Source organism: Sminthopsis crassicaudata, chromosome 3 (genome assembly GCF_048593235.1).
Source record: "Sminthopsis crassicaudata isolate SCR6 chromosome 3, ASM4859323v1, whole genome shotgun sequence".
Classification (NCBI taxonomy): domain Eukaryota; kingdom Metazoa; phylum Chordata; class Mammalia; order Dasyuromorphia; family Dasyuridae; genus Sminthopsis; species Sminthopsis crassicaudata.
Window position 1 is genome coordinate 113,086,709 of NC_133619.1, and position 23,853 is coordinate 113,110,561.

A 23,853-nucleotide genomic window follows, 5' to 3' on the forward strand; every position below is an offset into this window, starting at 1 on the left:
GTTCTGTCAAATTCTTAATTTATGATGCTAAAATAAATTACTTAATATTTAGGAGAAAATATGAAATTATTTGGTAAATATGAGAAGTTGATGAACAAATTAAAAAAGTTCATAACAAATGTCTACTGAAATCAAAAGACAGACCTAAAAGTATGTTTTGCAAATTTCTAACTTATCTACAACAGCTATATAATTACATCAGGTAATTTTCACCTCTGTTTTTCCCATTGCACAGTGAAAAACTTTCAGCAACAATACAGTTGGGTAGTATTACAGAGAATTACAAGGGATATTTTTGTCAGATAATATAAAAATGGTCTTCCAAAAGAAAGAAAACAAATACTCTAACAACTATCAGAAGCCATAGCTTCACAGTAGATATCTATTAGATAGAATTAAAAATGAAGACTTATTTCAGACTTATTATTTCAGGGGTACATTTTTCCTGAAAATCCTTAATATCTTAAACTACACCATTTCTGAGCTTCTGACCTTGTTTTCTGAACACCCAGGAACACTGGGAAGTGAGTGTAAACTGTTAGCATTTTTTGTTTTTCTCATCAGATTATTTTTATTTCGGAATCCAATTCTTTCTTTACATCAACAACACAAAATTCATTTCTGCATATATATATTGTACCTAGGATATACTATAACATATTCAATGTGTATGGGAATGCCCATCATCTAGGGGAGGGGGTGGAGGGAAGGAGGGGAATAATTCGGAACAGAAGGAAGTACAAGGGATAATGTTGTAAAAAATTACCTATGCATATGTACTGTCAAAAAAATGTTAGAACTATAAAATTAATTTAAAAAAAATGAAAAAAGTATTCATCTCTTTCCTTTGATTTCTGGTGATTACAGAATATTCTTGTATTGTATTTTCCTTTTTCTTAAAGAAGTTTAAAATTTTGTTCTATATCTTTGGAATTATTAAATTTACTCACTATGTATCTTGGGATTTTGCAACATTTATGGTTGGGATTTTTTTTTTTTGCTTGTTTTTGTTTGTTTCTTTCTCCAGTCCATGAATTGGTAACATTTCCAGTGTGAAAACTTGTCTAGTCCTTTTCAAGGCTTCTCATACCTCTTTGCTATCCACCTGAAAGTCAATCCTCATCTGTGGCTCCAAAAAGCTATAGAATATACACTGGCCACTCACTCCTAAGCAAACTATTTCCACATACAGGCTAAATCAGTTGAATACATAAAAAAGCTCTCAAGCCAGTTGATGAGTTAGGGGTATCAGGGGATTCTTATTTTCTTCAAATAGATATACCTTATTTTGTATTGCATTTTTCCTGGTGCTAGCCCCTTTTCCAATATGTTCTTTATTTATTTTCTACATACTTATTTTGCATATACCTCTATCTGTTCAAATTGTTGCTCCCTAAGGAGGTGAGTTCCATAAGGGTAAAGAAAATTTCATTTTTGTCTTTCAATCCCCAATGCCTAGGATAGTGTCTCAAACATAGTAGGTACATAATAAATACTTGTTGATTAACTAAATATTTTAAAATGAGGAAAGCATATTTTAATACTTCCCAAGATCCTGAAGTCAATTATATTCAAAGATTGTTTGATAAAAAAAAAAAGTAAGTAGTCAGAATAGTTGTGTTACTCTAGTTATGTAAATGCTATGAACCTGTTTTCTTTTATATAAAATAAGATGAAAATGGCAGTGTGGCCTATGTCATTGTTTTGCCATAGAGAAATCACTTCTTGCACCATATAAAATATATTCATGCAGTTTATAAGCATTATAATTGAACCTAATGACCACTAAAGTTTTTTCTATTTATAGAATTTTGTAGGGACTACCTTTGTCTACTTTTTGTGCAAGTTCAGCCTGTAAATATTTGTAAATTTCTATTTATGTTATATATGTTTGACTTGAGGAAAATCAGATTTACTTAGAAAAATACTTCATGTAATTTTAAAAATAATATAAATAATTGAAGAACCAGTCAATAAGCATTTATTTAGAAACATCTATATCTTAGGAACTCTTCAGTACTTAGAACACCAAGAAAGACAAAAATACTTTATCAAAATGATAATGATAAGCAGGATGCTCTCTGGAAAAAAAAAAAAAAGCAAAAAACATCTGCATAGTCCTCTATGAACTCAAAGTGAAATGTACTGAATACAAAGTAATAGCAATGTTCTAGAATGCCCTGATGCAAATGGCTTTGCTACTCTTAGTAGTACAAACATCCATGACTACCCTGAAGGACTAGAGAAAGAAATAGCTGTGTCTGAGCACAGATTGAACCATTCTCTTTCTCTGTCTCTCTCTCTGTCTCTCTCTTTTAAACTTAATTTTTCTTAAGGATTTTTATTTTCATTAGGACAGGAGATGTATGTTTTCTTTCACAGCTTGACTTTTATGGAAATGTTTTGTATAACTTCACATGTGATTTCTTAATTGTGGGTGGAAATAAGTTAGAAAATCCAGAACTCAAAAATTTTAAAACAAATGTATTTTTTTTTGTTTTGAATGTAATTGGGGGAAAATATTAAATAAATAAATAAAATATTTTTTTTAAATACTCTCTTATCACAAGGAACTCACAATCTTTGTTCGAGACAACATGCAAAATATACATCGTCCATTATAGATGATAAATTGGAAGTGATCTCAGAGGGAAAGGCCTAAGTATAGAAAAATTTGTGAAAAACTTTTTGTAGAAGAGGTCTTTGAAGAAAGTCAGAAAAGCCAAGAAGCACAGATGAGGAAAGATTATGTTCTAGACTAAAGAATAGCCAGTGAAAATGCTCAGAATTGGAAGATGTATGGTTTTACATAAAGAAAAACAAAAAAACAAAACAAACAAACAAACAAAAAAAAAAAAAAACTTGTTTTTGGATTTCAGTGACATGGGACAGAATAAGATATAAGATTAGAACAGAAGTAAGGAGCCAGATTGTGAAGTGCTTATGTACAATAAGGAGTCACTGGAATTTATTAAATAAAATTCTAGGAAATTGGCCATGTCTGCACATAGGTTGTAAGCCTTAGTGAGCAGTAGAATAGAAAAATCCTTAGCAGTAGCAGGAATGTTAGGAACAGGGGAGCAGAGAGTGATTTTAGTTTTGGAAATTTCCTTATCATTTCTATTATTAGGAAATTTAGGATTACAAAAGGAAATGTGTGTGTGTGTGTGTGTGTGTGTGTGTGTGTGTGTGTGTGTGTATATACACAATTAGTGAGGGCAGTGACAAGGGTATTGAGAACAGAATCAGGAAGATCATTTTCCAAAGTTCAAATGTGGCCTCAGATTTATTAACATATATTATTAATAAAAATATAATTATTATTGTTAACCTATGGCAAGAGACTTAATCCCAGTTTCCTCATCTATAAAATAAGCTAAAGAAAGAAATGGCAAAACAATTCATCAGATTTGCCAAATAAACTACAAATTTGATCACTAAAAGTCAGACACAATTGACAAAAAAAAAAAAAAAAAGACCACTCTAAACAGCTATAGATCTACTTATATATATTTCCTGTTCTTTTAAGCTTTTTTCACTTATATTACTTCTTGATTGCTTATTATAAGACACAGCAAGAGCAAATTGTTCATACAGTTATACCAAAATTATGTTGCTAATATCAAGCATACCAAAAACATGCTTGATATTAGATATTTATACTGTGTCCAGCTTTAAAAGACAAAAAAAATTTTTTTCTCATAAGTATTCTGTGTATAATATTTATGTATAATATATTTACACACATACATATATGTCAAGAGTATATTGTGTGCTTGATTAATACTGATATACATTTTTATTTCTCATCTATTCCCCATTTTTTCAGGAGACAATAGGGATCTGAATTATCTATTATCTCTCTGTCCTACACAAATCGAACATGACAGTCACAACTTGATGAACAGGCATGTGTATCCTTCACAGAAAGTGCTGTGTATTGAAAGAAGGATATATTTGCCCTATTAGTGTGAGCTATTTGTATTGAAGAAAAAACAATACAATGTTGAGCTACAGGCATATTTAAGGGACTTTGATGTGCTCACCTGTTGGGAAATGATATTGTTACAATTGCCATAAGGCTGTACAAATAAACTTCAATGTGATTCATTATTACAGCTAGCAATGATTAAAAAAAAAAAAAAAAAAACACAAAACTTTTCACTGGAGTGAAGTTCTAAAAAAAAAAAAAAAAAAAAAAGGATGCACTAGGTTTTTCTAAGTGTGTTTACTTTCCTTTCAAAGAGCTTAAATCTAGGAATTGTTCCCAGAAAGGAAAAGTATACATTTAAGGGAATAGGTAAATAAAGGAAAACAATAATTCACAAGAGTATAGTGTTACATTATGGGGGTTAGAAACTAATAAAATAAGGAACTATTACAAATTCCATATTGTAATTAACTTTTTTCCATGACTGCCATATGAGTATCACTGATAGTTTCAAAAATGAGAATAGCAAATTGTAAATACAATTATGCCAAAATTATGCTGTGTAATATAATTCATATAGCTTGATATTAGGCATTTATGCTGTGTCCAGCTTTAAAAGACAATACTTACATATTTCTTTGCCAAAATATCCTCTCATGTTCCCTCTCACTTGAGAGGAAATACACAATATCCCTTTAATGTACTGTAAATGTGTGGGATAGGTCAGTGCAAGACCTTCTTCCCCATTAATTAATTAGAGACATCATCAGGTACAAAGAGAAAGCATTCATTTAATCTTTGCAAGGAGAGTCCTAGACACACCAGAGAGCCATCCCAATCTTCACCATGTGCACCTGGAATCTGGCCAACTTCAGGTTTGTCCAGGGTTTAAAAACAAAAGACTCATTGGATAGACTAAAAAGATGTAACCATCCTTGACCAATGGTTACCAATGCTAGCTGCCTCCCACAGGTCAAGTCACTTGCTGCAACTTTCTGTATGGCCAGATTCAAAGTTTATCCCTCCAGAGATCAAATGACCTCCCAAGGTCTCAGTTCTGGATCATATGACAATACTGAGAAATAATTCATCCAATCAGTCCCATTCATTAATAATATCTAATAATTTTTTTTACAATATTTTATTTTTATTTTTTTCATCAACATAAGGTAACAAACTATTGTGCCATAATTAATTCAAAAACATTTTTCAGGCAACTTCATAAGTTCTGTAATTTTATTACGTGGATAATCTTTTCACTAATATAAATAGGAAATTCTCTGTGATATGCCTTAAGTGACAATAGTGGAATCAGGATTACATTTCTCACTATAATATTATTTCCATTATACCATATTGCTTCCAACAACTAAGTCACATTAATACAGCTATGGAATCACCACGTCATGTATATAAATTATATGTGATATATTGTGCAGTAAAATCTATGGATTCCTGACAGAGTTCAAATCTTTCTGTTAATCTTTCTACTAGTCAAGATTTCTTATTTGACTATTATGAATACTTTCTTAGTTCAACTATATTTTTTGAATTTCTAACTTCATTCCTTTGATGAGTTTTTAATCATCATGTTTTGAATATGAATTCTGACTTTTTATAATATCTGTGTATTTTTTTTCATTTCCAGGGAAGCAGACTAAGCATATTAACCTTTGCCAAGATGTACCATGTCTAGGATAGAGTAGGCAAGATTTGAAGTGAATTTGGTCATAGAAAAAATGTTTGCTGGAGTGAACAGAAGAGGTTACTCTAAGAAGTAACAAGATTTGGAGATTAAACAAAATAGACCATTAAGAATTTTATATATCCACTCTTTGCAGATCACATGATGGTATACTTAGACAACCCCAAAGACTCTGCTAAAAAGCTATTAGAAATAAATCAGAACTTTAGCAAAGTTGCAGGATATAAAATAAATCCACATAAATCCTCAGCAATTTTATACATTACTAACACAATACAACAGCGAGAGATACAAAGAGAAATTCCATTCAAAATAATAGTCGATAGTATAAAATATTTGGGAATATATTTACCAAAGGAAAGTCAGGAATTATATGAGCAAAATTACAAAATACTTGCCACAAAAATAAAGTCAGATTTAAATAATTGGAAAGACATTAAGTGCTCTTGGATAGGCCCAGAGAATATAATCAAGATGACAATACTCCCTAAACTAATCTATTTATTTAGTGCTACACCAATCAGACTCCCGAGAAAGTATTTTCATGACCTAGAAAAAATAACAACAAAATTCATATGGAAGAACAAAAAGTCGAGAATTTCAAGGGAAGTAATGAAAAAAAAAAAAAAATCAAATGAAGGTGGCCTAGCTGTACCTGATCTAGAACTATATTATAAAGCAGCAGTCACCAAAACCATTTGGTATTGGCTAAGAAATAGACTAGTTGATCAATGGAATAGGTTAGGTTCACAGGGCAAGATAAATGAATAAAAATAGCAATCTAGTGTTTGACAAACCCAAAGATCCCAACTTTGGGGATAAGAATTCATTATTTGACAAAAACTGCTGGGAAAACTGGAAATTAGTAGGGCAGAAACTAGGCATGGGCCCACACTTAATACCACATACTAAGATAAGATCAAAATGGGTCCATGATTTAGGCATAAAGAACCAGATCATAAATAAATTAGAGGAACATAGGATAGTTTACCTCTCAGACTTATGGAGGAGGAAGGAATTTGTGTCCAAAGGAAAACTAGAGATCATTATTGATAGAAGATAGAGATCAATATTGATAGAAAAATTTGATTATATCAAATTAAAAAGCTTTTGTACAAACAAAACTAATGCAAGCAAGATTAGAAGGGAAGTAACAAATTGGGAAAACAGTTTTACAGTTAAAGGTTTTGATAAAGGCCTCATCTCCAAAACATACAGAGAATTGACTCTAATTTATAAGAAATCAAGCCATTCTCCAATTGATAAATGGTCAAAGGATATGAACAGACAATTTTCAGATGATGAAATTGAAACTATTTCTACTCATATGAAAAAGTGTTCCAAATCACTGCAAATTAAGACAACTCTGAGATATCATTACACACCTGTCAGATTGGCTAAGATGACAGAACAAATAACGATGAATGTTGGAGGGGCTGTGGGAAAATTGGAACACTGATGCATTGTTGGTGGAGTTGTAAACTAATCCAACCTCTGGAGAGCAATCTGGAATTATACCCCCCAAATTATCAATCTGTGCATACCCTTTGATCCACTAGTGTTACTACTGGGCTTATATCCCAAAGAGATACTAAAGAAGGGAAAGGGACCTTTATGTGCCAAAATGTTTGTGGCAGACCTTTTTGTAATAACTAGAAACTGGAAGATGAATGGATGTCCATCAATTGGAGAATGGTTGGGTAAATTATGGTATATGAATGTTATGGAATATTATTGTTCTGTAAGAAATAATCAACAGGATGAATACAGAGAGACTTGGAGAGACTTACATCAACTGATACTGGGTGAAATGAGCAGAACCAGGAGATCATTATACACTTCAACAATGATACTGTATGAGGATGTATTCTGATGGAAGTGGATATTTTCAACATAGAGAAGAGCTAATCCAATTCCAATTGATCAATGATGGACAGAATCAGCTATACCCAGAGAAGGAACACTGGGAAATGAGTGTAAACTGTTAGTATTTTTTGTTTTTCTCATCAGATTATTTTTACTTTCCGAATCCAATTTTTCCTTTGCAACAACAACAACAACAACAACAAAATTCGGTTCTGTACATATATATTGTACCTAGGATATACTATAACATATTTAATATGTGTGGGAATGCCTGTCATCTAGAGGAGGGGGTAGAAGGAAGGAGGGGAAAATTCAGAACAGAAGGGAGTAAAAGGGATAATGTTGTAAAAAATTACCTATGCATATGTACTGTCAAAAAAAGTTATAATTATAAAGTTAATGGAAAAATAAAGATAAAAAAAATAAATGACAAAAAAAAAATTCTATATATCAAAAAGCATCAATGGAGTTCTGATACCTGAAATCATTAAGGGCTAATACTGACTACTAAGTAAATCCTCCATGAGAGAAGACTGACAGATTTTTTCTAGATAATTCCATTTTAAGGAATGAATTGGGATTAGGAGTTAAGCAATCATAAATTCTTTGTTAGTGGTTCAGAGTACACTGTCAGAATATGAAAACAATAATTCCTCTATGATTTTCCTAAAGGTATTAATGGCCTAAGAAATCTTCTTAAGTGACAATTACTAGAATAAATGAGAGTTCAGAAGTGCAAGAATTTTGAGCTTTTCAAAGGGAAGATATTATAAGAATTAAAAGATCCTTTATTCTGGAATACAGAGAAATACTGACAGTAAACCTTATTGGGCCTAATAACAATGATGATAACAATCTAACATTTATATATTGCTAATTACAAGTTTGTAAAGCTCTTTACAAAGAGTATCTATTTTATCCTCTGTGGGAGGCAGGGCTATGTAATCCTGACTTGCCCATAGTCATATAGTTAGTATGTATCTGAGTCTTTATTTGAATTAAGGTGTGGTCTTTCTTTTTTTAGGATTACTGCTCTATTCAATTTTGCCATTTACACACAACAAAAAGGAGGAAGAGTTATAGTATCCTTTATACTATCCCTATATGCTCTATATATGGATATTCATCCATAACTGAGATGTATAACTAAGGTGTATCTCTTTAAAACTGTTGTTCTTTCTAATAAGTGTTAATCATCCCTTTTATCCCTTTCACTTTTCTCCTTCTAACAGTATCCAATTCAATACAATAGGCATTTACAAAGATCCTACTAAGTGGAAGACATTGTTTTAGGTCCTGGAACTGAAAACAAATGAAAAGCAATCAACACTTTCAAAGAACTTATATCCCTCTTTTTTTGTGGGGAAGGGGTTAGGAGGCAGGGGTAGTTTCTAAAATGAAAATTAATGAATATATTTTTTATTATTTATTTAAGGGAATTTAGATCATTAACTCCTACAATGTATAATGAAAAGTTGCTTTGCAGGAAGTCAGAAGGTCTAAGAGCCAGATATTTATATATATATATATATATATATATATATATATATATATATATATAGGTTCTGGGAAGTAACTAATGAAAAATCATGGAAACAAGAAGTGGAAATCGAGTTAGGAAACGTCTAGTGGGATGAAATAGAAAATTCAAACAAAAATAATATATTGGGAGAATATTCTCCCAAATTCAGGAATTTGGATGAGAGGAGTAGAATTAACATGTCTTTATTCCTGTCTAGTTAAAGATTGAACTAGATTATTTTTAAATTCAGTTATTCTAGAATGTAGTATATGGAATGCTATTGGAAAATTAAAATTTAAATTCTGCTTCAAACATATTTTCTGGATAAAACTGAAGAAGTCATTTAACTTCTTTCATCTCAAGTTTCCACAATATTAAAAAAAAATAGTAAAAATAGAACTTAACCCAGTGGGTTATTGTAAGGACCATAATTTTTATAAAGCAGTTCACAGATTTTAAAGCATGATATAATTATTATTGTTGTTGCTATAATTAATATTATTATGATGGTAACTAAAAGTGTTAAAGTGCTAGATCTGGCATCAGAAAGACTCATCTTTCTGAATTTAAATATGGCCTAAAATCTATATTAGCTGTGTGCCCCTGGGCAAGTCACTTAATCCTGTTTGTGAGTTTCCTTATCTGTAAAATGAGGTGGAAAAGGAAGGGACAAACAACTTCAATATCTTTGCCAAATAAACAAACAAACAACTCTAAATGGGGTTACAGAGTCAGATAGACTTAAACAACTGAACAATAGCAGCAACAACAAAAACATTATTATTATTATAAAAGCACTTTTTCCTGTTTATTTTCTAGGTAATAACAGAAAGGCTGGGCACCAATATATTTTTGGTTTTATCTTCTACAATTTAATAATATGGTTTCTTGCAGAGCAGTCTTAATAATGAAATTCCCCTGTAGTAATACAATTTGGAAGTTTCCTAGAGTATCTTTTAATGATATCTTACCTGTATTATTATAAGTTAAAATTAGTACAACTCTTAACAAAAAAAAAAAAAAAAAAAAAAAAAAAGCTAGGTCAGAGACATTGTGGCATACTAATTGAAAATTAAAAAAAAAAAAAGCTAGGTCAGAGACATTGTGGCATACTAATTGAAAATTAAAAAAAAAAAAGAAATAAAACTAAAAATATTGCTAATAAGTAGTTTGTCATTTTTAATCACTAGGAGTGGCCTTTTCCTTAGTTTTGTTATTACTAATAGGAAGGCACTGTTCCTGACATTAAAGTATAATCTAATTTAAAATGAAGGAGACTTGGATGAGTTTTCAGAAGAGCAATCTGCTCAGCTATATATACTTTCCATTTGAATAGATGTGTGCATTACCTCTACAAAATGGTCATTATAGTATATGTTTCTTGTTCTGAATTATTAAGAAAACATTTTTCAACTATATTAAACAAAGCTAAATCTCTCACATGTTCTATATAGATATATATTTTATATTTCATGTTTCCTGGTTATATATAAAACATTTTTTATATTTATGTTTAAAATTTTGAGTTCAAGATTCTCTGCCTTCTTCCCTGCTACTCCCTCATTGAGAAGGCACATGTCAATTTATGCAAATTATTTCTATAAAAGTCATATGGCAAAAGAAAATATAGATTCCTTCCCCCACCAAAATAAATAAATAAATAAATACAATTAAGGAAAATAAAGTGGAAAAGGAAAGTATGCTTCAATCTTAATTCAGATGCAATAAATTCTTTGTCTGGAAATGGACAGCATTTTTCACACAAGTCCTTTAGAATAGTCTTGGATCATTGTGTTGCTGAGAAAGTCATTCTTAGATGAACCTCCCACAACATTGCTATTTTCTCTCTCCTTTCATCCCCTCCCTTTTGACTACTCCTTCCTACAATACTCTTTTTTTGATCACCCTTCCCCTTTCCTGTATCCCCTTCCCCTCCTACTTTCTTGCAGGGGAAGATAGATTTCCGCACCTATATTTAAGCATGTATGTTATTTCTTCTTTGAGCCAATTCTGATGAGAATAAAGTTCATTCACTCACCTCCATCTTCCCCTCCACTGTAAATTTCTTTTCCTTCCTAATTTATGCTGTTTCACCTCTCCCTTTCCTTTCCTTCCATTTCATTCTTTTCAAACCCCTCAATTTCATTTTATAGATATTATTCTTCATAATCAACTTATACCTATGACCTCTCTCTCTCTTTCTTTCTCTCTCTTTCTCTCTCTTTCTTTCTCATTCTCTCTCTATATATATATCTGTCTCTGTCTCTATCTCTCTCTATATATATACATCCTATACATATACATACATATATATACCTATATGTACATATATGTATTTATGTATACACACACACATATATAATATATATACACCCTTCAGAAACAGATTTGACTATATTAAGTTCCTTATAATTACCTTTTCCTGATTACCCTCTTATGCTTCTCCTAAGTCATGTTTTTGAAAATCAAATTTACTATTCAGTTCTGATCTTTTCATAATGAATGTTTGAAAATTTTACATTCTATTGAATATTCACCTTTTTCCTTGAAAAATTATACTCAGCTTTGCTAGGAGAATGATTATGGGTTGTAATTATAGTTCCATTGTTCTCAAAATATAATATTTCAAGTCATCTGATCCTTTAATATAGATGCTGCTCCATTATACTTAAATTATTATTATTTTTTTCTGGATGTGTATATTATTTCCTTTATGACCTGAGAGTTACAAAATTTGGCTTTAACATGACTGTGAATTTTCATTTTGGAATCTCTTTTTGGAGATGGTCAATAGATACTTCCAATTAGAATATCCTAACATCATTTTCCTTGATAATTTCTTGCAAGATAATTTCTAGGCTTTTTTTTTTTTTTTTTTTTTTTTTTTTTTCCTTTTATCTTGGCTTTTAGGTAGACTAGTCAATTTAAAATTATTTCTCCTGGATCTATTTTCCAGTTCAATTGCCTCTTTGTTTTTGTTTTTGTTTTTTGTTTTTTTTTGTTTTTTTAATGAACTATTTCACATTGTTCTCAATTTTTCGTTTTTTGGGTTTGTTTTAGTGTTTCTTGATTTCTCATAAAGTCACTAGCTTCCATTTGCTCAATTCAAATTTTCAAGGAATGTTTTTCTTCAGGACACTTTTGTACTTCCTTTCCCATTTAGCTAATTTTACTTTTTCAGGCATTCTTCTACTAACAAGTTTGTTTGTTTGTTTGTTTTTATTTCCTTGTTCATCACTTTCATTTCTCTTCCTAATTTTTCCTCAACCTCTCTTATTTGCTTTTCAAAATTCCTCTTGAACTCTTTTATGTTCTGAGACCAGTTCTTATTTTTCTTGGAGGCTTTGGATATAGAAGCTTGGACTATGTTACTTTTTCTTAGTATGTGTTTTGATTTTCCTTGTAACCATAGTAATTTTCTATGGTCAGAATCCTTCTTCTTCTTCTTTTTTTTTTTTTTTGTTCACTTTCTCAATCTATTACTTAGATTTTTAACTCTGTTTAATTAAACCTCTGTTTCCAGAGTGAAAGTTTCATTGCTTTTGTGCAGTTGTTTTTAGAGATCCTTCTAGGTACCTATATTATGAGACAGCCCTACAATCTGGATTTCATTATTGTCAAAGCAACACTGTCTTGCCTTAGTGTTTATGAAGGAACCCATAAAATCTACTGACCCTTTTACTTGTTTACTATGTTATTATGTGTTTATGTAATCTATGTAATTATGTGTAATGCCTCCCATATTGATGGATTTATATTTCAAAATCATGACCACCCTATGTTCTAAATCAAAAGAAAGGGGGAGATGTTAGGTTCTTACTAAGTGCTAATGAGATAATGAGATATTAGGTTCTTACTAAGTGCTTAGTCGGTACTTAACAATTCTCTTGTTCTGGCCTTTACTGGGAGTTTTACTTCTGTGAATTCCTGGGGAGGAGCAAGTTCATTGGTTGAAGTAATTTTTCCCAGAAGCCCTTGCGTTATCCCACACCCATTCTCTGGGAGAATAAAAGAGGGCAGCACTCAAGAGATAGAGGGTCTGGACCAGACATGAGGTGGCTCTCTGGAGGAAGAAGTCTCTCCTCTAGGCCAGAGAACAATTGGCAGTTTCTGGAGATGACAGCACATTACAGGCCACTATATTTCTTGGCATTTTGATTTTAGGGTCCTTTTCAGTAAGTGATCCATGAGTTTTTTCAATGTCTATTTTACCCTCTGTTTCCAAAACGTCTGGGCAGTTCTCTTTGATAGTGTGCAGGCTCTTTTTTTCCTCACATTTTTCAGGGAGTCCAGTTATTCTCAAAGTGTCTTTCCTGGATCTGTTTTCTAAGTCTGTTGTCTTTCCAATAAGGGACTTGACCTTCTTTTCAATTGTTTTATTTTTCTGGTTTTGCTTGACTACTTCTTGGTTTCTCCTTGAGTCATTCATTTCTACTTGTTTGAGTCTAATTTTCAATGATGGATTTTCTTCACTCACTTTTTTAATATCTTTTTGTAATTGTCCAATTGAGTTTTTAAGTGAGTTTTTTTCTTCTATGGAATTTTTTTCCATTTCATCCATTTTATTTTTTAGAGAGCTGTTTTCTTTTTCCAACTCACTAATTTTATTTCTCAATGATTTGATCTCTTTATCCACTCTGGATGACTTCTACAGACACTCTTGCCAAGCTTCCTTTTCCTTTTCCCATTTCTCTCCTAGCTCTCTTGTGAGAGCCTTTGTGATTTCCTCTATGAGAGTTTTGTATATTGAGGAGCAGATCATATCCCTCTTAGGGGATTCCTCTGGAGACAGTCTGCTTTTTAGTCTCCTCAGGGTTTGAAGTCTGCTCTCTATCCTTACAGAAGCTGTCAATGGTTAGAGCCCTTTTAAATTTTTTGTTCATTTTGTCAGAGTGGGGATTGAAGAAAACAAATTGACAAGAGAAACAATTGGTCTGAATCTACTGTTCCCTTTACTTGAAATCTCTGAAAGATGCTGATTTTGCTACCACTTCTGTTGCTGCAGCACCTTTGTGATTTAGTGGCTCCCAAATTCCCTTCTTGGTTTGCTGGGATAGGCCTTATACCCTAGGCAGTGGTCCTCAAACTTTTTAAATAGGGGGACATTTCACTGTCCCTCAGACTGTTGGAGGGCCGGATTATATAGTAAAAACAAAAACTCATACTCTGTCTCTATCTCTGCTCCTCAGCCCATTTACCATAACCAGGTGGGCCACATAAATGTCCTCAGCAGGCTGCATCTGGCCCACCGGCTGTAGTTTGAAAACCTCTGCCCTAGTGAGATACATCTTTCTTGTCAATCTTCCAAGTCATCTCTAGTGTCTGTGGGCTGAGCTGTTTAGAAACCACAATTGCCACTGATTCAGAGGCCCTGCTCCTGGTTTCCTAATAATGAGGGAAAGGAATGGGGGAACCCCGTTTGTCAGTGCAAAGATAATCCCATGAGGCACAGTGTCCCTTGTAAATGAATTTACAGGCCGAAAACCTAGATTGATAAATAAAAGGTTTATTATAGAAATTTGGAAGTAAAGTTCAGTTAGAAAGACGCCTGGGCCAGAGGTGGCCACTGGGTGGGCAGGAACCCTTACATGGTCCGAAGGATACCATGTGTTGTCGGGGAGGGCTCCTGCAAAGAGAGTGCTCCGGCTCATTTCTTTTATACCTAGAAGATGATAGGAGGTATCCAAGTTCTTGATGAGCTTTTCAGTTAGCTCAGATCAGGTGAAGGCCGGGGGAAGCTGAGCTGATAGTGGGGCTGGGCCCGGATATTCAAAAGGGTGCTTTTGACCAGGATTTGTGAATCTAGGTCAGCCATGGGCAGTCAGAGAGGAATCTTAAAGGGACCTCAACCCCCATCACTAAGGCCAGGGCTGTACTGACCCTGTGTGTACAGGGTTGCTCTGCATTCCCACCCTGGTAAAACAAACCTTTTCTGCTGACCTTTGAAGTTGTGTTCAGCTGGAAAATGTTTCCATTTTTTTGTGGGTTCTGAAAGTCTAAAATTTGTTTAGAGTCATTATTTGAAGTTAATTGGAGGTGTTTGGGGGACAACTTGGGCTAGTCCCTGATTTTCCTCTACCATGTTGGCTTTGCCTTATGTCCTGAAATTTAAATGAAACAAATTCCTATAATTTTATTCCTAAAAGGAAGCTTTTATTTTCACATTGTTTCAAGTGCCAGTGAAAGAATTCATTGAATAGGAGAAGTGAAGAACATACAGACTAAAACCACAAATGACTAAATAAGAAACAAAAACACTAATTAGAAAAATGAGTTTTGAACTGACAGCAAATATCCTATATTTCAAACTACAGCTGGTTTCAATTTTCAATTCAAATATAATTATATGGAGATGAGAAGAGGAATAGGAAGCCAAAATTTCCTTTGCAGAAAACTCTCAATTAGTAGCAACAGATCAAGAAGCATTGTCTGTTCTCTTACTCACAGATGCCCATCAATATGTGATCTGAGAAATCAACATATTGAAACTCCTAAATAACACATAAGGACATGCCCAAAGGACTGTATGGGAGCAAATTCAAATATCGGCATGGAGAGAAAGAAAAGACACAAATGAAAAATAAAAAGAACCAGGGCTAAGATTCCAAAAACAAACAAACAAAAATGTTCATCCACATTTACAGGAAATCAGTAGCAGAAGTGGAAGCTGAATGTTACAAGGAAAGCATTAAAGACAAAATAGCCAATATACTTTTCCTGATCTCTCTTTGGAGCATTTCTGTTGAATAATTTGAAACTCCGAAGTGAGGACAGGGAGAAATTACTTTCCAAAAAGATTCCTCTAGTTTTCCAGCATTGAGTGGATTGATTTGTTTCCTCCCCAAAAACTATCATGTGCAAGTTGAATTGGATAAGATGGAGAAAACAGTCAAGGAGACTAAATGGGGAGCTATTGCAATAGTCCAGGTAAAATGTGATAAAGTCCTGAAATGGAGTAGCAGTTATGTAATTGGAGAGAAAGAGAATAAGATATATGGAATTATTAGTGTCAGGACTTAATTAATGATCAGATATGGAAGGTTAAGAAGAATCAGAAATATAAAGTTAGAAAGTTAAAAAAGTTCTCAATGGCCATAGGACAACCCATTCATGAAAGAATATTACTAATAACATACTTACCAAGAGGCCAAACATCCTCTGCTAAATTACTTTAAGAAACAGGAAATTACTACTTGTGAAGCAACCTTATATACATTGAAAAATTACTCTTGTTAGGAAATTTACTCTGGCATCAAAATGAAAATTGTCATTAGCCATTATTTTGTCTAATTTTATTCTTAGTGTCAAAACAGCACTCACCTTAAGATTTTTTTTTTTTTTAATGTGCACTTTTCAAATAAATAAATGAAAACAGCTATCTTATCTTTGTTGAATCTTCTCTTCTCTAGGATAAACATGCCTAATTTATTCAATATAACCTTTTGGACTTTTGGCTCTTTACCATCTTGGACTCTGTTCAGATAATAAATGGTCTTATTAAAACAATAAAAGTTAGAATTGAACAAATATTATTAAAGGTGTCTGATAAATGTAGAATAAAGTAGGATTGTCTCCTCTCTATTCCTATTAAATATAATTCTTCTAAAGTAATTTAAGATCACTATACATATACGCATATATGCACACTTATATACACACATATCTATGTAAACATATTTGTATATGTATACTTATATAACTATATATGGATGTAGATAGATAGATAGATATGGTCACCACATCACTTTGTTAATCATATTGAATGTGCACTTCAGTAAAACGCTCAGTTTTGTCAAGCTAATGTCTAAACCAGGGGTTCTCAAACTACGGCCCACAGGCCAAATGCGACCCTCCGAGGACGTTTACATGGCCGGCCAGGTTATGGCAAATGGGTTGAGAGGTGAGGGGCAGAGACAGAGTGTCAGTTTTGTTTTTACTATAGTCCGGCCCTCCAACAGTCTGAGGGACAGTGAACTGGCCCCCTATTTAAAAAGTTTGAGGATGACTGGCAATGACATCAACTTTATATTGAAGGTTATTTTTTAATACTTATGCAAGTTTTCATTTTTTCTGTTGAACATCATATTAAATATCACTCATTTCTTTAGTTTCTCATGATTGTTCAATATATTTATGTGAGACATGAAAGATAGAGAATGAAGTATTTTCAAGTCTGAAGAAGTGTATATTATAACGTGATAGACAAGTACATATGTATATGATTAATGCATATACATATCAATACACTAGATATGATGTCTAAAAATACATAATATTCATATAAACATATTAGAATAATTAATAAGAGGGGAAATAAAAAGTAGTGGAAAAAATAAGGTAAAACAGAGAGTCAGACAGAGAGACAGTTCACTAACAGCTAGGTAAAGACAATCATGAAAAAAGGGCTTATATAGGAGGAATTATTATTGATGGAAAAGATAATATCTAAGAAGTAGCAATTAGGAAGTTAATTCCAGTCTGAAGGGATAGAACTTGCAAAGGCACATACGTGGAAGATGGAGTATTTTTGTGAGGAACAAAGAAAGGTACTTGTCTTCAGAGTAGCATGAAAGTATGAGAATAATGTACAAGGCCAGGGTTTTTTTTAAGATTAAATTCAAACAGAGAAGTTTGCACTTTATCCTAGAGACAAAAGGGAACTAGTATAGTGTGTTAAGTAAAAGGGATTAAAGCAATCAGATTTCTGCTTAATGAAAATTACTTACATACCTGTGAAGAAGATGCATTATAGTAGGAAGAGAACTGAAACAAATAGCAATTAGGAGGGCAATGCAATGATTGACACAAGTGGTGATAAACAGGACTTACAGGATGTGAGAAAAAAGAATGGGGCAAGCATATGAAAGAAATATGGTAAAGGTGCAAATGGTAAGATTTACAACTGCTTGCATATATGCGATTGTGAACAATGGGAAATACAGAATGTAAGTCAAAAAATGAAAACTGAGAAATGACTATCAGAGTTGTCAACCTGTAGGTAACTTTGGACATAAAAATTTTAGTTGTATGATAAAGTAAAAAATTAATCTGAAAAAACTAAGGAGCATATAACAGGAAAGAAAGTAGAAAAAATGAGTGCAGGCAGTTTTTTGGGAGAAGCCATTTTAAGGGAGGTCATATAGGAACAACAGTGAAGGGAAGATGAGATCTAGTATATTTACACACACACACACACACACACACACACACACACACACACACACACACACACACATAATTGCCCTTAACAGGAGAAGATTGAGTATATTTAAAGGTAGAATGGACAGACTCAGCAGATAATAAAGAAACTAAATAGTAGAGAAATATGAGATGATGATTTAGGAGGTAGTGGTTAGGAAAAATGGAGGGTGTTAGAGAAAAAATCTGTGATTGAGGTAAATTGACTGTGATATATGAAATATAAATTTTATGCAAGAGAGAAAATGTATCAACATAGATATGGATAACCTGACAAAAAAAAGTAGCAAGTCATACAAGATAAGGTGTAATAAATAGATTTCTCATGTGCTCTTAATTCCTGAGGCCTAAAGAAAGACTGGCACATTGATTCCATTCCTAACATCACTATAGAAGTAGACAAATAGAAAACATAAAACTTTGGAGAAATCCTAGTAATTAACTAAGATGTAAAATAATATGCACTACATGTTTAAGGGTAACTTGAAATATATAGATAATATTAGCTTTTTCTGATTGTGAGAATATAAATAGCTCCATTTTCTTGATGATAATGCATATCAGATAAAGTTTAATGTGTACAAACAATGTTAGTATCAAATGCCAAGAGGCTAATAATTTATATTTTATTAGGTTACTCTGGGGCAGCTATGTTTTGCAAAGTCTTAATAAGCTTTTTCTTTGTCTCTTGTCTTTCTATTATTGCCATTTCAAAATTTACATGCTAATTAGAACCAGTATATGCTAATTAGTTTTCTTTTATATTTCTTTGTGAGAGACAGGATTCTGTGCTTGCCTAATCATTACTAAAGGATTAATGGGTAAAATGATAATATGAGATCATCTATTCTCTGTTCAGTAATCCCCATGTTTACATTTATGCTACATAGTATATAATTTTCAGCATAAGGAGAACAATTTTCCACAACACAGTTCTTATATCTTATAAGAGACTGTTTTTCTAAGCTTACTTTAATATAACTATAATTATTTGTTACATCATTTTTGGTACACAATTAGCTATTGAAATAAACATAAGATAGGCCTTGTAAATCATTTTTTATAAGACTACTGAAAACAATTAATTAGCATGCTGTGCTAAACTCGTCATTGGAGTTTGTGAGCTTGAAAGGACTTGAAGCTCCAATAATTTTGTATTTTATTATATCCTAATATGGTGACAGAGAATAATATGAATGAAGAGAAGTAGAATCATTCAATTTTGAAATCCTTATGGGGAAAAAATATTTTGGGGGGATGACCCCAAGCCAATCATTTTCTCACAAAAATAAATTTAAAATATTGCAATTTTATCTTCTATAAACAGGTTGAAGTAGGATTCTAGCAAGATAGAGGAATGGGTCAAAAAAAATTCCATGCTTTCCAAATTTCCCCCACAAACAAACAAAATTGCAACTCAGAATGAACACTGACCAGTGAAAAGGAAATAAAACTCAGACACAACAGGTGAGAGGAGTTGGATCTAAATCTGAGAAGTCTGAGGGAACCACAGCTGATTAGGAATGCCAGGCCCTGATGTTTTACAGAGATTGGGCACTGGGCACAAAGTAACCAACATGCCTATTGAGTGCAGAAGCAGTTGTGTAGGAACATTGCGGGCTGCCCACTTGTTGTGGAGCTTTTGGTTTTGAGTTCCAGTTCAGAGGGAATATCTGAAGTGAAATTAGAGGAACCATCCCACACCCCTAGAATTTGAGGTGGTTACACTAAAAGAGAAAGAAAAGAAAGAAAGGGGAAAAAAGAGAGAGAGAGAGAGAGAGAGAGAGAGAGAGAGAGAGAGAGAGAGAGAGAGAGAGAGAGAGAGAGAGAGAGAGAGAGAGAGAGAGAGAGAGAGAGAGAGAGAGAGAGAGAGAGAGAGAGAGAAAGGAAGAGAGGGAGGAAGGAAGGAAGGAAGGAAGGAAGGAAGGAAGGAAGGAAGGAAGGAAGGAAGGAAGGAAGGAAGGAAGGAAGGAAGGAAGGAAGGAAGGAAGGAAGGAAGGAAGGAAGGAAGGAAGGAAGGAAGGAAGGAAGGAAGGAAGGAAGGAAGGAAGGAAAGAAGGAAGAAAAAAAACTTCTATTTAAATAGCATTGAAATATACTTTTCCCATAATTCCTAAACTCATAATTAAGAATTCCCCTCAACTTCCTAAACTCATAAATAAATGACATGATTTCTTCATCAGCTCTAAAGCGATGGCATTCCAAAAGAGGAAGTTTACAGAACAAGTGAGAAGGTGTCAGCTGTGTGTAAAGTAATTGTAGCTTTGTTCATATAGTTACATGACTTCTAAAAGCATTTAATGACTCATTTTATTTTATTCCATAATACTTTTATTGCTCATTGTATATAAAAATGTCCATGAGTCCTTGTATCAAGCAAAACTCCATCTAATGGTTACCAAGATAAGTATTTTGTGCCAACTCCTTCCAAATGAAAAATGAAACAAACAAACCAAAAAAACCCACTAGCTGTTAAGTCAATTAAGGAGATATAGATGAAAGAGTCATGCACTTGGTGTCAGAAAGACTTGATTATGAATTCTTACTATGACACTGATTGGCCAAGTGATTCTAGGCAAATAATTTAACTTCTTAGTGCTCTAAGCTAGTTGTATCAAACTCAAATAGACATTGGAGACACTAGTCCATATACAAGAATCTCTTTAGGCTAAATATTGATTTAGTTTTTAGATAAAATATTATCTATTTGATGTTTTTAAAATTGTATTTTATTAAATATTTCCCAATTTTATTTTAATCTGTTTTGCACTTGTTCTAAAGATTATGCAAGTCTACCTGTGCTTCTTTGACACACCTGATTTTTGATTATTCACAAATTGATCTGCCTTATAGGAAAGGTTGTTGTCATCTTAAAGTCCGCCATACCAATAGATTACCCCATAGATCCAATTTGTTATCTCTCATATGTAGTATACACTATGAGGCAATTTGTATTTAATAAACTATATCAATTAATCAAATTATTTGAGATATGTTTAAAGCTTAAACTATAACTCACATACGTTTAATTATTGCTATTAATTGAAGGCTGAGCCTTCAGAAAAGGAAAGTGAATTTGGGAAGGGAGCATCTAGTTATGAAAATGGCAAAGAAGGATTCAGATATCTAGAAGATGGCTTAAATGAAGGAACAATAGGCTACTGAGAGAATAAGGATGCATAAATAAATAGAGACAGCTTGGTGAAATACAGTGCTAGTTCAGAGTCAGGAAGATCTGAGATAAAAGCTCTGCCTCTAACACATATTGATTCTTTGTAAATTTAACTTTTTTGTGTAAAGAATTCTATGCCTAACTCAGGCACTCTAAGTATCAATCTGTATTGCTGGAGCGAGTTTTGTATTTGTTTTTGCCCAGAATCCCAATGAGGAACTTCCTCTACACATCCATACCTGTTCTACAATTTATGATTTTGAAGAGTTGCCTTGTGACATTACATGCACGCACACAGGTGTGTGTACACATGCTACCATATAATTTTATAAATCTGTCTAAAGTATAACCAGGCTGAAACTGAAAAGAAAAGGAGTTGAAGAAAATTTCCTTCCGAAGTCTGCTGAACAAGATACTCTACTGAATACCAACTACATCAGAAGAAAAATTGAAATTTCTAAAAGTGCACACTCTAATCCAACAAGCATTTAACAACAACCATGTATGATATAGGATTTATGCCCCACTATGCTTAGTGCTGTGAATACAATGAGAAAAAGAACCTAATCCCTAGACTCAAGGAATAAAGAATTAGGTTAGTACATGATAATTTAAGGAGATAGGAGATTATTAATAACATGGGAGGAAAGGCTTCTTGTAGAGAATTATATGTGAGTTAAATATTAAAATAAGTTAGGGATTCTAAGAGTCCAATGCTATACATTCCAGGAACAGGGAAATAACCAATACAAAGATACAGATATATAATAGGGCAGAGAGGGGCAAATAGATTTTCATTTTTTTTCCCAAGGGAATGGGATTTCTGGAAGAAGTAGATAGGAGAATATAGGAGAAGCAGCACTAAATTTTGGGAACAAAAATTAGCTTATGTGGCTGAAATATAAAATTGTAAAGCTGAAGCTCAGCACACGTATAAAATAAGGAGCTCTTCAATTTGGAACTATGTCCAAAGAGTTAACAAACTGTGCAAATCCTTTGATTCTGCAGTGTCTCTACTGGGCTTATATCCCAAAAAACATCTTAAAGTAGTGAAAGGGACCCACATGTGCAAAAATGTTTGTGGCAGCCTTCTTTGTAGTGGCAAGAAACTGGACACAGGACCCATCAGTTGGAGAATGACTGAATAAATTATGGTTTATGAATGCTATAGAATATTATTGTTCTATAAGAAATGATCAGCAGGATAATTTCAGAGAGGCTTGGAAAAATTTACATGAACTTATGCTAAGTGAAGATTATACAATGATTAACTCTGATGGACATGGCTCTCCTCAACAATCAGATGATTCAAACCAGTTCCAGTTGTTCAGTGATGAAGAGAGCCATCTACATTCAGAAAAAAGGACCATGGGACCTGAGTGTGGACCACAACATATCATTTTTACTCTTTCTGTTATTGTTTGCTTGCATTTTTGTTTTCCTTCTCAGGTTTTTTTCTTTCTTTTCTTCACTTTCTTTCTAGATCTGATTTTTCTTGTGCAGCAAGATAACTGTATAAATATGTACACATATATTGTATTTAACTTACACTTTAACATACTTAACATATATTGGACTGCCTGCTATCCAGGGGAGGAGGTGGGGGGAAGGAGGGAAAAAGTTTGAACAGAAGATTTTGCAAGGGTCAATATTGAAAAATTATCCATGCATATGTTTTGTAAATAAAAAAACTATAATAATAATAATTATTATTCTAATATAATAATAATTGTTATTATTATAATATAATAATAATAATTGTTATTATTATAATATAATAATAATAAAGCAATAGTTAGGAAAAAAAAGGAAAAAAAGGAAAAAAGAAATGATCAGGAGGATGATACCAGAGAAGTTTGGAGAGACTTACATGAACTGATACTGAAGTGAAATGAACAGAACCAGAAGAGCATTATATACTTCAAAAACAATGATCAATTCTGATAAACATGGTTCCTTACAACAATGAGATGATTCAAATCAGTTCCAGTTGTTCAGTGATGAAGAGAGCCATCTATACCCTGAGAGAAGACCATGGGAACTGAATGTGGTTCACAACATAACATTTTCAATCTTTTTGTTGTTGTTTGCATTTTATTTTCTTTCTCATTTTTTCCTAGTTTGATTTGATTTTTTTTTGCAGCACAATAATTGTATAAATATGTGAATATATATATATTGGATTTAGCATATATTTCTATCATGTTTAACATATATGAAATTACTTGCAATTTAAGGGAGTGGTTAAGGGAATGGAGGAAATTTGGGACAAGATTTTGAAAGGGCTAATGTCAAAAAATTATTCATGCACATGCTTTAAAAAAAAACTTTAATAAAGAAAAAAATATGGAGTTTTTGTGTCTAAAGTTGTCCCTTTGGTTATAGCCTTCCCCTAAGTATCCTCCTTTTTATCAGCCGACCACACCTCTATTATCCCCATCCCTATTTACTTCCTTATA